The sequence below is a fragment of the Sorex araneus genome, chromosome 1, assembly GCF_027595985.1.
Source record: "Sorex araneus isolate mSorAra2 chromosome 1, mSorAra2.pri, whole genome shotgun sequence".
Taxonomy (NCBI): Eukaryota; Metazoa; Chordata; class Mammalia; order Eulipotyphla; family Soricidae; genus Sorex; species Sorex araneus.
The window spans coordinates 60494258-60507859 of record NC_073302.1 but is presented as its reverse complement, the minus strand read 5'-3'; the positions used below and the strand labels follow the sequence as shown (position 1 = coordinate 60507859).

Here is a 13602-nt window from a genome sequence, read left to right as displayed (position 1 = left end):
GTTATGTAGCGTTCTGCTTACATATTTCTCAATGTATTTAATGGAATCCAGTCAAATACAGGGACTCCAAACCATTTCAAATTACAATGGTATGAGTTAGGGATCTAGTTCCGTTACTTGCACGTGTTATCTCTTATTCGCAACGCCAAATGTCAAATATATATTTATTGTTTCACTTCATACACCTGAATTCTTTTCCAAAGACTAAGTCTACATAAAACTGAGGACTTGTGTCTACTCTCAAGTATATTTCATTGGTATGCGAGTCTCCCTATTTTTTTTCCATTACCCACAGGGATATGTACAAGTACTATTCAGCATTTATCACGAAGGAATGCAAATTAGAATTGTAATGACGTATTAACCCACACCGATATAGCACTGTAACACTTTCATCCCGTTAATCATTGATTTACTTGAACAGGTGCCAGTAGCATCTCCATTTGTCCTAGTTCTGAGATTTTAGCATCACAAACTCTCTCGGCGGATGCGGAACGTCAGCTGGATGTCCTTGGACTTAATGGTCACGGGCTTGGAGTGCATGGTGCAAAAGCTGGTATCTTCAAGGAGCCCCACCGGGTAGACCTCACACGCCTCCTACAGAGCCAGGATGGCCGAGCTCTGGGAGCGCAGGTCCGTCTTGAAGCCCTGCACGATCTCATGCACCAGCCGCTGGAACGGCAGCTTGAGGATGAGCAGCTCCGTGGACTTCTGGTAGTGGCGGATCTCGCGCCCTGCCAAGTTGTCTGGCCGGTAGCAGTGCGGCTTCTTCCCGCCACCCACCTGTGGCTGGTGCTCTCTGTGGGCCGCCTTGGTGGCCAGCTGCAGCTGCTTGCGGGGCGCCTTTCCGCCCGTTGACTTGCGCACCGTCTGTTTAGGACAAGCCCCCTTGTTCTTTCCGACTCAGCTGGAGACTCCTTCGGGATTAGGGAAATGAGACCCAGTTTTGCTACTGTTGTTGGCATATTTAGTATGTCACGGATAGCTTGCCAGGCTCTGCCATGCGGGCAAGATACCCTCGGTAGCTTGCTGAGCTCTTGCGGGAGGGGGGAAGGAGGCTTCTTTTGGGGACGATCTCTAATCGTCCCTGCAAGTGTTCCCAGTCTACAGAATGTAAACTCCTGGTGACGGCTTGCTGTAACAATTTGCACACAGACAACACGCACCTGCCTATGTCTTCTGGCAGGGCCTGGGGCATCTGCGGCCTCAGGTTGATCTCCTTGCTGTGGATGGAATACGCCCGGAGGTCCTTGAATAGTTGGCAGAGCAAGACCCCATCCCAAGGGGTCCGTGCCAGGTCGAACACCTGTTCCAAGTGCCAAGTCACTCTTGGTTGGCGGACAGCATCCTACAGTGGATAAGCCACTGGGAGTTGGAGGCAAGATGGCACAGTTCCAGCAAGGATCACACGTGGAATTCCATGCCTGGCATGCTCTTGCAGGTCATCCACAGAGAGATGGTAAACCGGGTTTGGGATAGCTCGGGTTTGACCAGTGTCGTGCATATCTTGCCTCCAACACCGATGCAGAGACTTCTAAAAAAAATAACAATGTGTTTCCATATCACTCAGCAATTTCACTTCTTGGCATCTACTTAAGAACTCAAAAATAGTATTTTTAATCTCTATATATACTCCTTGAATGGCAGAGACTGGCATGCTGGTATTCAATATGCCAAAAAAGTAACAAGTCTCACAATGGAGACGTTACTGGTGCCCGCTAGAGCAAATCAATGAACAACGGAAGGACAGTGCTACAGTGCTATATATACTCCTTTGTGTCTAGATGAAAATTAGAAAAAAAAACCTCAAGCTCTGCAAATTTATAGGGATTGATTGCAAAAAAATAAAACTACCAAAAACTAAAAAAAGTATATAACCATAGCAGATATTTACACACTAAATATATAACATAAACAATGTGTAACACTTCAAAGAAACACAAAGCAGAATTTGTTTTTTGATAAAAATTAAGGAATAAATTATAGTAATTTCCTGCAAATATTTCCAAAATTAGAAAGAGAGGTAACAATTCAAATGATAGCTGTAGTAGATTTATTGCGCTCACAGAAAGATGACTTCAGAATCAGGTATAAAATGGACATAAAAATAAACGAATGAGATGGTAAGATAGGAATGAAATAGGAATCGCCATTACACACTGGTTAAGGCATAACTAGATTACGAAGAACTAATTCTTAGCAACATATAGGAACCAAATGAAGGGTCAACAAATTTATAAAGCTAATTTACTTAAAGTGGCACAAAATTGGAAATACAAAATATTGGGTGACTTCAGCACCATTCTTGTCATTGGGTATTAATTACACAGAATATCAGCAAAAATCAAACAAAAAATAAATATAACCCCCAAAACTCCAAATCTATAACTGTAAGAAATGAAATTAGTATCTATGGCTGTATTTAGACACACACAGAAAACCCTCCATCATAGAATTATGAATGCACATTCTTTTCTTATGCATATTGGGTAAACATGGAATGTTTTAGATAGACCATAACTAGGAAATAACTCAAATGTTCATAACTACAAAAATCAAAATCTTATCAATCTTCTCAGGCCAGAATGCCATTAAAGTAGAAATCAATCACAAAAAATGATGAAAATATCAGTACTTATACATTTACAACATAATTATAAATAATAACTTGCGCAAAGAGAAAATAAAAAAAATCAATTACCTTACTATATAGATTGAGAAATCTAGAAAAGGAACAACAAATGAATTTCAAAACTATGAGAAGGAGAAAATAAAACCTTAGAGCATATAACAATGGTATAGTGGTAGATATCAATAAGAAATACAATAGGTCAGTGAGACTAGGAGTTATATTTTCAAAAAGCAAATGATCTCAACAAATCAGTAGTTAGCATACAAGGAAAAAGAGAAAGCTAAAATAAATTGGATCAGAGATTAAAGTGGAAAAAGTTACAACAAAAACATAAAAAACCCAAAATATTGAAATATTATTGTAACAACACTATTTCACTAATGGGAGAACCTAGAAAAAACTAACATTCAAATCTTATGTTTTATCAAAATTGAATAAGGATGAAGTAAAAAACATGATCAGATAGTGTTGGATATCATTGGTTTGTCCTTTCTCCCTTGCCACAGAGTTTGGGTTTATCTGGTAATAATCTCTAAACAATTCTAGACTACATTGGTATGTCCTGCTCCCCTTGCCACTAGGAGCTTAGTATATCAGTCACGCCCATCAAAGTGCTCCCGAGTCACTCCCATTCCTTTGTTTATCTGCAACCACTTCTACCAGTTTATCTGCTCTTCCTCTAATCAAACTCTGTTAATTTGTAAGGTCAGACCTTGCTAAGACAGTGAACTTGTATTGTAAGTTAATATTGTCTTTCTCCTCTCTTATGTCTTTTGAATAGTTTACCTTAAAAAATATCTTTTTTGTATGGACAAAGAAAGACATTTATTAATATGCTTTGGTAGCATGGGATTTAATTGGCTTCAAATATTATTCATTCCTGGGTATCTGCTTTCTCGACTCAAGCCTCAGCTGCCTTTGCTTCCTAGCACCCCCAAAAGCAGGGTCCTGACAAGGGACGGATGGACCCAGGACAAGTGGTGATTTATGTGCTACCCTGGCATCGAGATGGGCCTGGCCAAAGCGCCTAATGCTTAGCTATATGTTAAGAGCTTGGTCATGGGCATATCATGTCGTGATCCAAAAGCAATGATGAGACTAGGGCCCTGCTAGGGCTAGGAAAAACTAATCTGGCCTGAGCGCTGTAGTCTGAGATCGAGGTGACCCCCGGAGAGCAATTCTATAAGCTTAAGGTGTCTCTTGCTATGTCCATACAAAATGATTTACAATATGAATGCTTATATGTTAGTTGGACAAAGAGAGGAGAAACACACCCATGGGATTCCGCTCTTGGGCGGATGTCCTGCTGAGAGAGATTCTGTTCTAGTGAAAGCATCCCCTAAGGGATAAAATAAAAAAATAAATAAATAAATAAAAATAAAAAATAAAAAAACAGTAATCCTTCCTAACAGCTTAACTGAAGTTAACATTACCTTAATATCTGATCAGAGATGTTACTAAAAATAAAATTTTAATACTCTAATATGAAATGATGGTGAAAATTGATATAAAAATCCTCAACTGCCTTAGCAAGCAGAATCCAACAATGTATCAGAAACATCAGGAACCATGCTCAAGTGGACCTTATTATATGAGTAAAAGTATATTTTAAAATAACTACCTGATTAATGTAACATACCATATCAAGAAAAGGGTAGAGAAAAAACTACAGATTACATTCTTTTATGCAGAGGTTTTTATTTTAAATTTTATTATTATCAGTTTTACATTGAATCATAATGAATTACACAGTTAAAGAGCTTTCATGATAGGATTTCAGTTATACAATGTTTGAACACCCATCCTTCCACCAGGATCTTAAACTGTCACACAAATCACGAAATCCCGTTGATTGTCAATTTCTCGAGCGGGCTCAGTAATCTCTCCTTTCTTCCTATCCCTTGAGATTTTAGAAGCCTCTCTTCACTGGTCTTCCCAACGATGCCGCATTTCAGGGTTCCCTCATGAGGGGAATGAGAGGTTGGATCTCATTCCCCTGACCCTGAAAGAGGATCTCATTCCCCTGACCCTGAAAAAGAATTTTCTAAGAAAAATTGTATATAGGAGGTATGGCTCTTTCTGAAATTAATCATATCTAAACTTTAATAAGAAAAACAGCATAGTACTTGGATAGGAAAATACTGTCTAACCAGTGAAGAAGAACTAATATCTCAAATATAAAGCCAGATACAGAGGATAGATAAAGGATCTGGGTGAACCTAAATTATGACTAAAATTTTTGCTGTATAAACCAGAGTAAGAAGGCTCTTCAACAAAAAGTTCCAGGAAAACTGGATAGTCATTTGAAAATAAAAAGTACTTTAATCACATCTTCATTTTGCCCTTTATGAATTTGATTGCATCTTATACCATATATAAAAATTAACTAAGAATGAATTAAAGACCTTGAGATTATATCAGAATTCATACACTTATAGAGTTGTTAGTGTGTTTGGCTGACCTGGGTTTGATTCTCAGTAACCATATATTTTCGAGGTACCCTGCAGGAGTGAGAGCTGAGTGAAAAGCCGGGAATAAACCCTACATGCCACAGGGTGTGGCCAATAGTGGCCAACTGCTCTCTACCCTTTCTTCCTACCCCCATAATAGAACAGGAATATTTCTTTATTTCTTCAACTTGATTTTTAAAATTATACCAAAATCCCTATAGTTAACACTATACTTAGTGATGAGAAATTATATTTAAGACCTTAAAGTATGTACTAGAATTCTAGGCAGTGGGTTAAATAAAAAACAAATACAAGTATAGAGTTTGGAACTAGTATAATTAAACTAAATTTTAAACAGTTTGCTTACATATTTTTATGCAAATGTATACTCTCACAAAATATGTTAAATTTTCCTAAACTACTAAATTTAGCAAGGCCTCGGGATACAAAGTCAATGAATAAAAGTTAATGTTTCCCTGTGCATTAGGATTACATGGCACCAGGGGCAGTCCCTGTGTGTGACGGCCTAGCTACTGGGAGATAGGAAATCTGGGCGGAGGTGGCCCAGTCCTTATCCGAGCAGCCTTGGAGGTCTCAGCCCCGGGTCCCACACACCTGGGTTACTCTGCCGGTTCCTTCATGTGTGAGGCTCATCCGAACCTGTGGAGAGAGGCCTTGAGCATGGCTGTGGTTAGGTTCTGGTGGTCTTCGGTAGCCAGGAGCTCTGCTCGGGGTGGGGAGGGAAGCTGGAGCCCATCCCCTCTGAGGAGGCCCCGGGGGAAGACGGCCAGGTGCGCAGGCAGGAGACTCTCTGCGTTGCTCTCTTCCAGGAGCTGGCTTTTAAGTCTCTGGATGCTGGCCATTGACAGGATTATACGGCGCAGAGAGTCTGGCTGCTGTCTTCCCCAGGGCTCCTCGGAGGGGATGGGCTCCAGCTTCCAGCTTCAATAATGGGAATTAATTTCTCAGTCCTGAAGATTGGAAGTTGGAGATCAGAATACCGGCATGGTCAGATTCTTCTGAGAACCATCAGGCCACAGTTGTCAGCCTTCTCTTACTGCCTTCTCACACTGCAGATAGGGTTAATTAACTTCTGTCCTGTTAAACTCATTTAGTTTTGGAAGTTCTTATTTTTAAAAAAATTAATTTGTAGTCTTTGCTATATGTTAAAGCATTAAAGTTTTTGACAATTGTTTTGTTTCTTCATTTGTAAATGGTCAAACTGGGAGAGACACAGAGGAAGTTTGCTTTAGTGTCTCTTCTATAAAGTCACTAATCCAATTTAAATTAATTCATGCAGATTTCTACACTCATAACTTAAACTTGACTGTCTACTTGAAGGTCCTCTATCCAAATAAAATTACACTAGAGTTTGGGGCTTAAAAAATATGAATCTTGAAAAATCTCTTCTTATACATAATACTTACTTCTCCCTCTGGGAGAAACTGGCAAGCATCTGAGAGTTTCCTGCCCACATGGGACAGCCTTGCAAGCTTCCCATGGTGTATTCATATGCAAAATCCAGTAACAAGCTGGATCTCATTCCCCTGATCTCATTCTTCAGGAAGAGCCCCCAGCGCAACATCATTAGGAGGGCCGAGTCGAGAAAGACTTCTAAGATCTCAGGGAAAGGACGAAATGAGATGTTACTGAGCCCACCCAAGAAATCGGTGATTAACGGGATTTCGGGATTTCATTATATATAATACTTAATATATATATATATATATATTTAATTTGTAGAACCAAAGTAAAATATTCAAATGAAAGTATTATAAAAATATATAAATGATATGTAAGTGCTAAATGTTGATATTATATCTTCATTCAGTATGTATTCCTTTCTATTAAGATAACTTTTTTTCCAAATTTATCTATACTTTAACTGCAATCCCACACCAGAGGATTTATTTCTAGCTTGCACGAAAGCTTCACACCTGTAAATTATTCAATGTGAACTGCATTAACAGAAGAATGTTAAAAATAAATGTACATACTAAAAAAGAATTTAATTAAATTCAAACCTTTTTATTATTTAAAAAATTAGTAGGCTGATTCATGGATATTCAAATATTGTTTCTATAGTTTATGTGGAAAGGTAAAAGATCTAGAAATAATTAGAAATTATACTGATCAATTTTCAGAATAAATTCACTCAAAAATCTTATTATTGGTTAGTTAGCATGGTAGTGTTGTATTAATAAAGACAAGTATCTCTTAACTATAAGTTAGTGTGGTATTGAGAAAAGAACCATATATATTTCAATAGAATATTAATAAATTCCAAAACATCCCTACTAAATATTGACAAATGATTTTTGACAGAGACAAAAGGCAATTTAAGGAACAATTTTCTGGGGCTGGAGAGATAGCACAGTGGGTAGGGCTTGCACGCGGCTAACCCGGGTTCGAATCCCAGCATCCCATATGGTCCCCTGAGCACCGCCAGGGGTAATTCCTGAGTGCAGAGCCAGGAGTAACCCCTGTGCATTGCCAGGTGTGACCCAAAAAGCAAAAAAAAAACAAAAACAAAAACAAAACAAATGTAAATCAAATTATGTTATATAACAAGACAGAAAATATGGGTCCTGGAAAATGTAAAGACAAATATAGTATAAGACATCAAAGAACAATATATTCAATCCCTGAAAGCTTGACAAAATTTTATGTGTTAAGTTGTTTTAAAACATTTGCGTTGTTTGAAAGAACCAATTGGGAACATTTACATAAAGAATTTTTCTTTCTGTAGAGTGAGCTGTCACACTCACAGAAAACAGTAAGTAGGCAAAAACAGTTCACTGGAAATGTAACATTTAGGGGTCTTGTGAGAAATTTTTAAGAAATGTTTTAAAATATTTCACTTTAGAGTTGAAAGGATATCATGTCCCTAAGGAGACAGCTGAAGTTCGGCAAGAGGGGAAACACCAAAGGGAAATTGAGTAGAGGTGAGGTAAAGCCACAGAACTCTAGAGAAGAAGAGGGGAGCTTGTCAGCTGTCAGAGCTGGCTTGGTTTGACCTGGGAGGTTTTGGTGCTTTTCCATGTTAGCCTCAAGTCGTTAAAAATATTCTATTTTGATTTGAGGTAATTTAAGGGGAGTTTCGTTCCCTGATCCAAATGCCTCTGTGTTTGCTATGTACACAATGATGTGTATTTGTCCAGTGGTGAAAGCCTGGCATTGACCACAAGTTTTTTTTTTGCTGTCTGTATTGTCCATGAGCCAGGATACACAAGAGTGGTTATAAACATTAAATACTATCAGATTCAAAATAGAAAATTACTTTGGATATGCTAAATAAATAATGAAATAGAAATTGGAAGATGATATAGATTTATTTTTTTCTCATTAGAATAGCTTTTATTTTATTTTATTTTTTTAATTTATTTTATTGAATCACCATGTGGAAAGTTACAAAGTTCTCAGGCTTATATCTCAGTTATACAATGCTCAAACACCTGTCCTTTCACCAGTGCCCATATTCCACCACCAAAAAAAAAACCAGTATACCTCCCCCCCACCCCCCCGCATAACTGATAAATTTCACTTCCTTTTCTCTTTACCTTGATTACAATCCATATTTCAACACAAAACTCACTATTGCTGTTGGAGTTTCAACATAGAACTCACTATTCTTGTTGGAGTTTATCCCCCAAGAATGCGGCTCTATTGACAGGGAAACATTTGATAATTAGTTTTCCACTGATGAGAATGAAGAGATATAAAGTCGGTTTAGGATTTCTGTATTTTAGTAATTAAGTCCAGGGAGATTTAAGTTGGAAATTGAATCATTTCCCTTCCTAGAGCAGTATGGTGCAAAAGCTTAGTTTGCAGTCTGGAGACATGGCTGCAAGCACTCGCTGGGACCCCAAGTCATATAGCTGGCTCTGGATCCTGGTCGTTCAGTAGGAAAGTGGCTGTGCAAAGGCATGGCCACCTGGGTCTAATCTCGGCGGAGCTTGAGCCGGCTCCGACCCCGGCCCGAGACTGCCAAGATGATATAGATTTAAAGGCCAGCAAAGGATGATTATTTTGACACTTCGGAAGTCATGGAATGATATTTTTAATTTTTGGTCAATGGAACACGAGTACGAAAAGCATTTGGACATTTATTATAAATATGTAGCCATAATTTTCACTAAGAAAATATTTAAATATTTAAAAAAACATATATCTTGAAAGAATTCAAGAAAATATTTATGCTCAAGAAATGACAGATATAAGACATGCCCTTTGGGGCAGTAAGTATTATTAATACAAGACAGCAAGACAGAATTTTGGGAGTTCTATGATCTAAATGTTATTGTTTGTTTGTTTATTTGTTTTTAACAGTGAACTACTATAGGAAAAATGGCAAAAAATTGTTAAAACCCTTTCTAGTACAATAGTCTATGATAATACAAAATAAATGCAATATAGGTATTGCTTAAGTTGACAAATAATTATGATTCAAAGTTATGATTTTATTTTTAGTATTTGTCTTTATTATATTATTCCTATATGAGTTTGTTTAAAATTAACTTGCAGTGGTTTTAAGTCAGACAAAATAAATGACACAATCTATTCAAAATATGCTGAGTATCAAATAACAATGATTTTCATCCCCACAAATGGGAAATAGTCAAAATGATCCTTATCATGACCCCATTTGACTGCCCAGAGACTTTGGAAACTGCTTGGTTTAGGTAGGTGGGTGGGATGTGGTGCTATGCTGTATTGCACATGTTATGTCCAATAGTTCAAGTCACATTTTAAATCAAAGTCACATATTCATTTTTAGCCCAGAAAAAGTGCTGATTATAGAATTACCACCTTTGCTGAGATTTTGTTTCCTTAGATTTTATGGCTTTCTCTAACAACATTTTACAATTGCCAGTCACTGAATACACATAAAGGCAGTCTGATAAGGAACCGGAAAAGGTCATTGTGGTCAAGGGAACATGCCATGCATGTGGTGGAACTCAGTTTGTAGCACAATGTGAGAACTGCCAATTATAGCCCTAGAAACCTCTCTCAAATATTACTGAGGTGATCACGGTTGTGCCCAGCACCACAGACCCTGAATATAACCTTATCCTTGGATCTTAGAACAGAACTATCAGCTTAGTTGACTAATATTATGGGAAGTATTCCCTGGGGGCCCTGAGTCACAGAAAAAAGCTCATAATGAAAAAAAAGGATTTATACATATATATACATACACACATATATATAGTACTTTATACAAATATTCATACATACTTTGGAAATTTCTATACACATATATGTGCATATATCTGCTCATATAAACTAATACCTCTATTATATTAAAAACAGGTCCAGTGTTAATAGGAATTGTCTTTAATTTCATATTTGTGGGGTCATTTTTTGTGATAAGTTGTCTAGCAGCAGCTCTATACCTATGTCTGATTGTCTTAGACCCTGCAAAGCCAAACAACTTATTTTCCTATCACATCTTAATTTTCTTTCTGAATCTCATTGGCCTGTGTCATTACATGCATGGTTCTAAAGCAATATATTGCTTTGAATGCATTCCCATTATCCACACTAGTTTTTATTTCTCATCAGGAGTATTAAAATTTCTTATTGATTGGTCTCAATTCCTTTAACTGCATGTATTTCAGCTATATATATTTTAGCTGCTTGTATATCTTTGCAAAGCACACTTTCTTATTGTCTGCTAACTTCCACCTAACAAAAATTTATTTATAACATTTAATCATGTGACCTTTAGTCATTTAAAAATATTTGATCATAGTCTCCTGCTTCCTACTTGTGACATTTTTGTGAGTATCTTTTCTTCTAACTAAAATTAAAACAAAATCTCCCATGTGACTTTGAACAAGCACTTGACCTTTCAGTGCTTTTCTAGGAAGGACAAATATAAATGTAGCTCCCTATGTTGTTTGATACACTGTATTGTTGAATTTTTCAGTGTGAAGAACTTCTAGTTTTCAGATTTAATACATTTTGTACATGAAGAGCATTAGTTCATGGAGCTAAAAATAAGTAAAGGATAATAACTCCCGCATATTCTTAATTGAAAAACCTGAGTGCCATCTAGCAGACAATATTCATTTCTGTATTTTAATTTGCTGCATGGAATTAAACTTTTACCCTTCACTTTTGAAGTATCTTTAAATATTTAATGTCACCATATTTTGTTGTTCACTTAAGTAGGTAGATTTTAATATAAAACCATGTACAGTTTAATTCATTTTCTGTACTTCAGCAAGCTCTGAATTGTCTTATGGCATTGATTATAATCTAGATAAACAAACTGTTTGGGAAGAGACAGAAAATAACTGAGTTCTACGTTATTCTAATTCTACTGAAGCTCTATTTTTCTAGCTTGGCTATTTTGAAAGCTCTTGGCAATGTGTTTCCAGTTCATATCCAAAAAGAAAGTACAATAGAAAAACAAAAACAACAACTTTGATTCATACATAGAAAACCTCAAATTAAATTAAGATATTTCATTAGTAAAATTTGTAAAGGATATTGGCAAATAATAGAATGGGTTCTTTCTTTCTGGAGTAAATTTTTTTGTTTGTTTTGTCTTTATTCTTTGGTGACATTCAGCTGTGCTAAGTGCTTGCTACTGTTTCTGTTCTCAGGGGTCAATCCTGGTGGAATTAGGGGATGATATGGCATTCCAGGGATCAAACTTCACACAAAGATCAGCTGCATGCAAAGCAAGCCCTTTGCCTACTATATTATCTCTCAGGGCCACCTGGGGTATATTTCTCATTATATAAAAGTATATGCTGCTTAAGTGCCTATGAGGCCAATAATCTTATCAACCACCAATTTTGTTTTCTTCCTGTTGCTATAGAAAATCATACTACTGCTCATGTTCTCTTCCAAAAGCTTAGTATGATGTTCGTGACTATTGTATTCTCAGGTAATTTTTTCATGACTTTTGACATTTTCACAGCGAATTTTCCAGGATTCTTTCACTATATCACTATTCCTCATACTTTTAAAACTTATTTTGAGTGGAGGTGGGAGAAATACCTAGCTCCTTTCTATACTTAAGAATCACACCTGCTCAGGGAACCATATTCGGTGCTGGGGACCCAACCCAAGTCGACAACTTGCAAGACAAACATCTTACCCATTGTACTCTCTGACCACATTTCTACAATATTGTTCTTTTTCCAGGTTTTTCAAAACTTTTTGGGAGACCACAGCTGGTAATGATAAACGATTGCCTCTTGCTTTGCACTCAGGGTATTTTATGGAATTCTTGCTATTGCTCAGGGTATTTTATGCAGCTCTGGGGATTAAAGGTGGGTCTACTGCTTGCAAAGTAAGTGCCCTACCTCCTGTACTAGCATTCCGGCCTCTAGAATATTTATCTGTTCCAATTCGTTTGGTCTCAAATCTTACCTCTATCCCTCTACAAATTTAAAACAATATTTTATAGTTATTATTATGCTCAAGAATAAAAATTATGGGGACCGGAGCGATAGTATAGTGGGTAGGGCCTTTGTCTTGCACACTGCCAACCTGGGTTTGATCCCTGGTACCCCATATGGTACCCTAAGCACCACCAGGAGTAATTCCTTAATGCAGAGCCAGGAGTAACCCCAAAGCATTGCTGGGTATGACCCAAAAAGAAAAAAACAAAGAATTATTTTCACTTGTTATGCTTACCATTTTAGATATTATCAGATCACATAGTATAGGAGAAAGTTTAACAGCATAAGCTATGATACCAAATTCACAGAACTGAAGGCTAACTTCACCACATAATTTCTATGCAATGTTAGTAATGTTCCATAGACTTTCTGTTCTGGTTTTTTGAACTCTAAAGGAAACCAATATACAGCATAGAAATATATCAACCAAACGACTATTGTTAAGATGTCTTCAAATTTTTGTTTATGTTTAAGAACATAATACATCGGTGGCCAGAGAGATAGTACAGGAGTATAAGTATCTGTCTTGCCTATATCTCACCCCTTTTTTTATCCCTGACACATATATCATCCTCTGAGCACCACCAGATAAAAATTCTGAGCATAGAGACAAGAGTAACACTGACTCTTACCTGAGCACTGCCAGGTGTGCATCCTACCAAAAATTAAAAAAATTTTAATCATTGATTTTAATCAATTTATTCTTTGTATTACAAATAGTGTAAGAAATTCAGGTTACACTAACTGAAATATAGTAAACACAATTTATGAATTTTTCTTGGTTCATTATTTAAAATGTCCCAACTTTCCTTCTTTTCTTTTAGTTGAGTGCAGATTTGATTCTTCTTTCATTTTTAAAATTTTTTTTAGATTAAGTATGATGATTATAATAGTGTCAAAGTAAATGAAATTGCACATCTGGTTCTGACCCCTGTCTCCTATTGCACATCATTAAAAAGTTCCTTTCCTCTTAAATTTTGCTTGGGCAAGTTTTACTTGGCAATTCCAGCTAAAATTTTGTATAAAAAATGATCTTTTCTTAAGTGATTTGTATTAGGAAAATAAATAGAGGGATAAAATATAAAATGGAGTGATCAAA

General features: G+C 36.7%; 1 pseudogene; it reads right to left on the bottom strand.

Annotated features, from left to right (window-relative positions):
• Window positions 1-468: 468 nt before the first annotated feature.
• Window positions 469-13602, bottom strand: part of LOC101542986 (histone H3.1-like) — a 56481-nt pseudogene continuing 43347 nt past the window's right edge.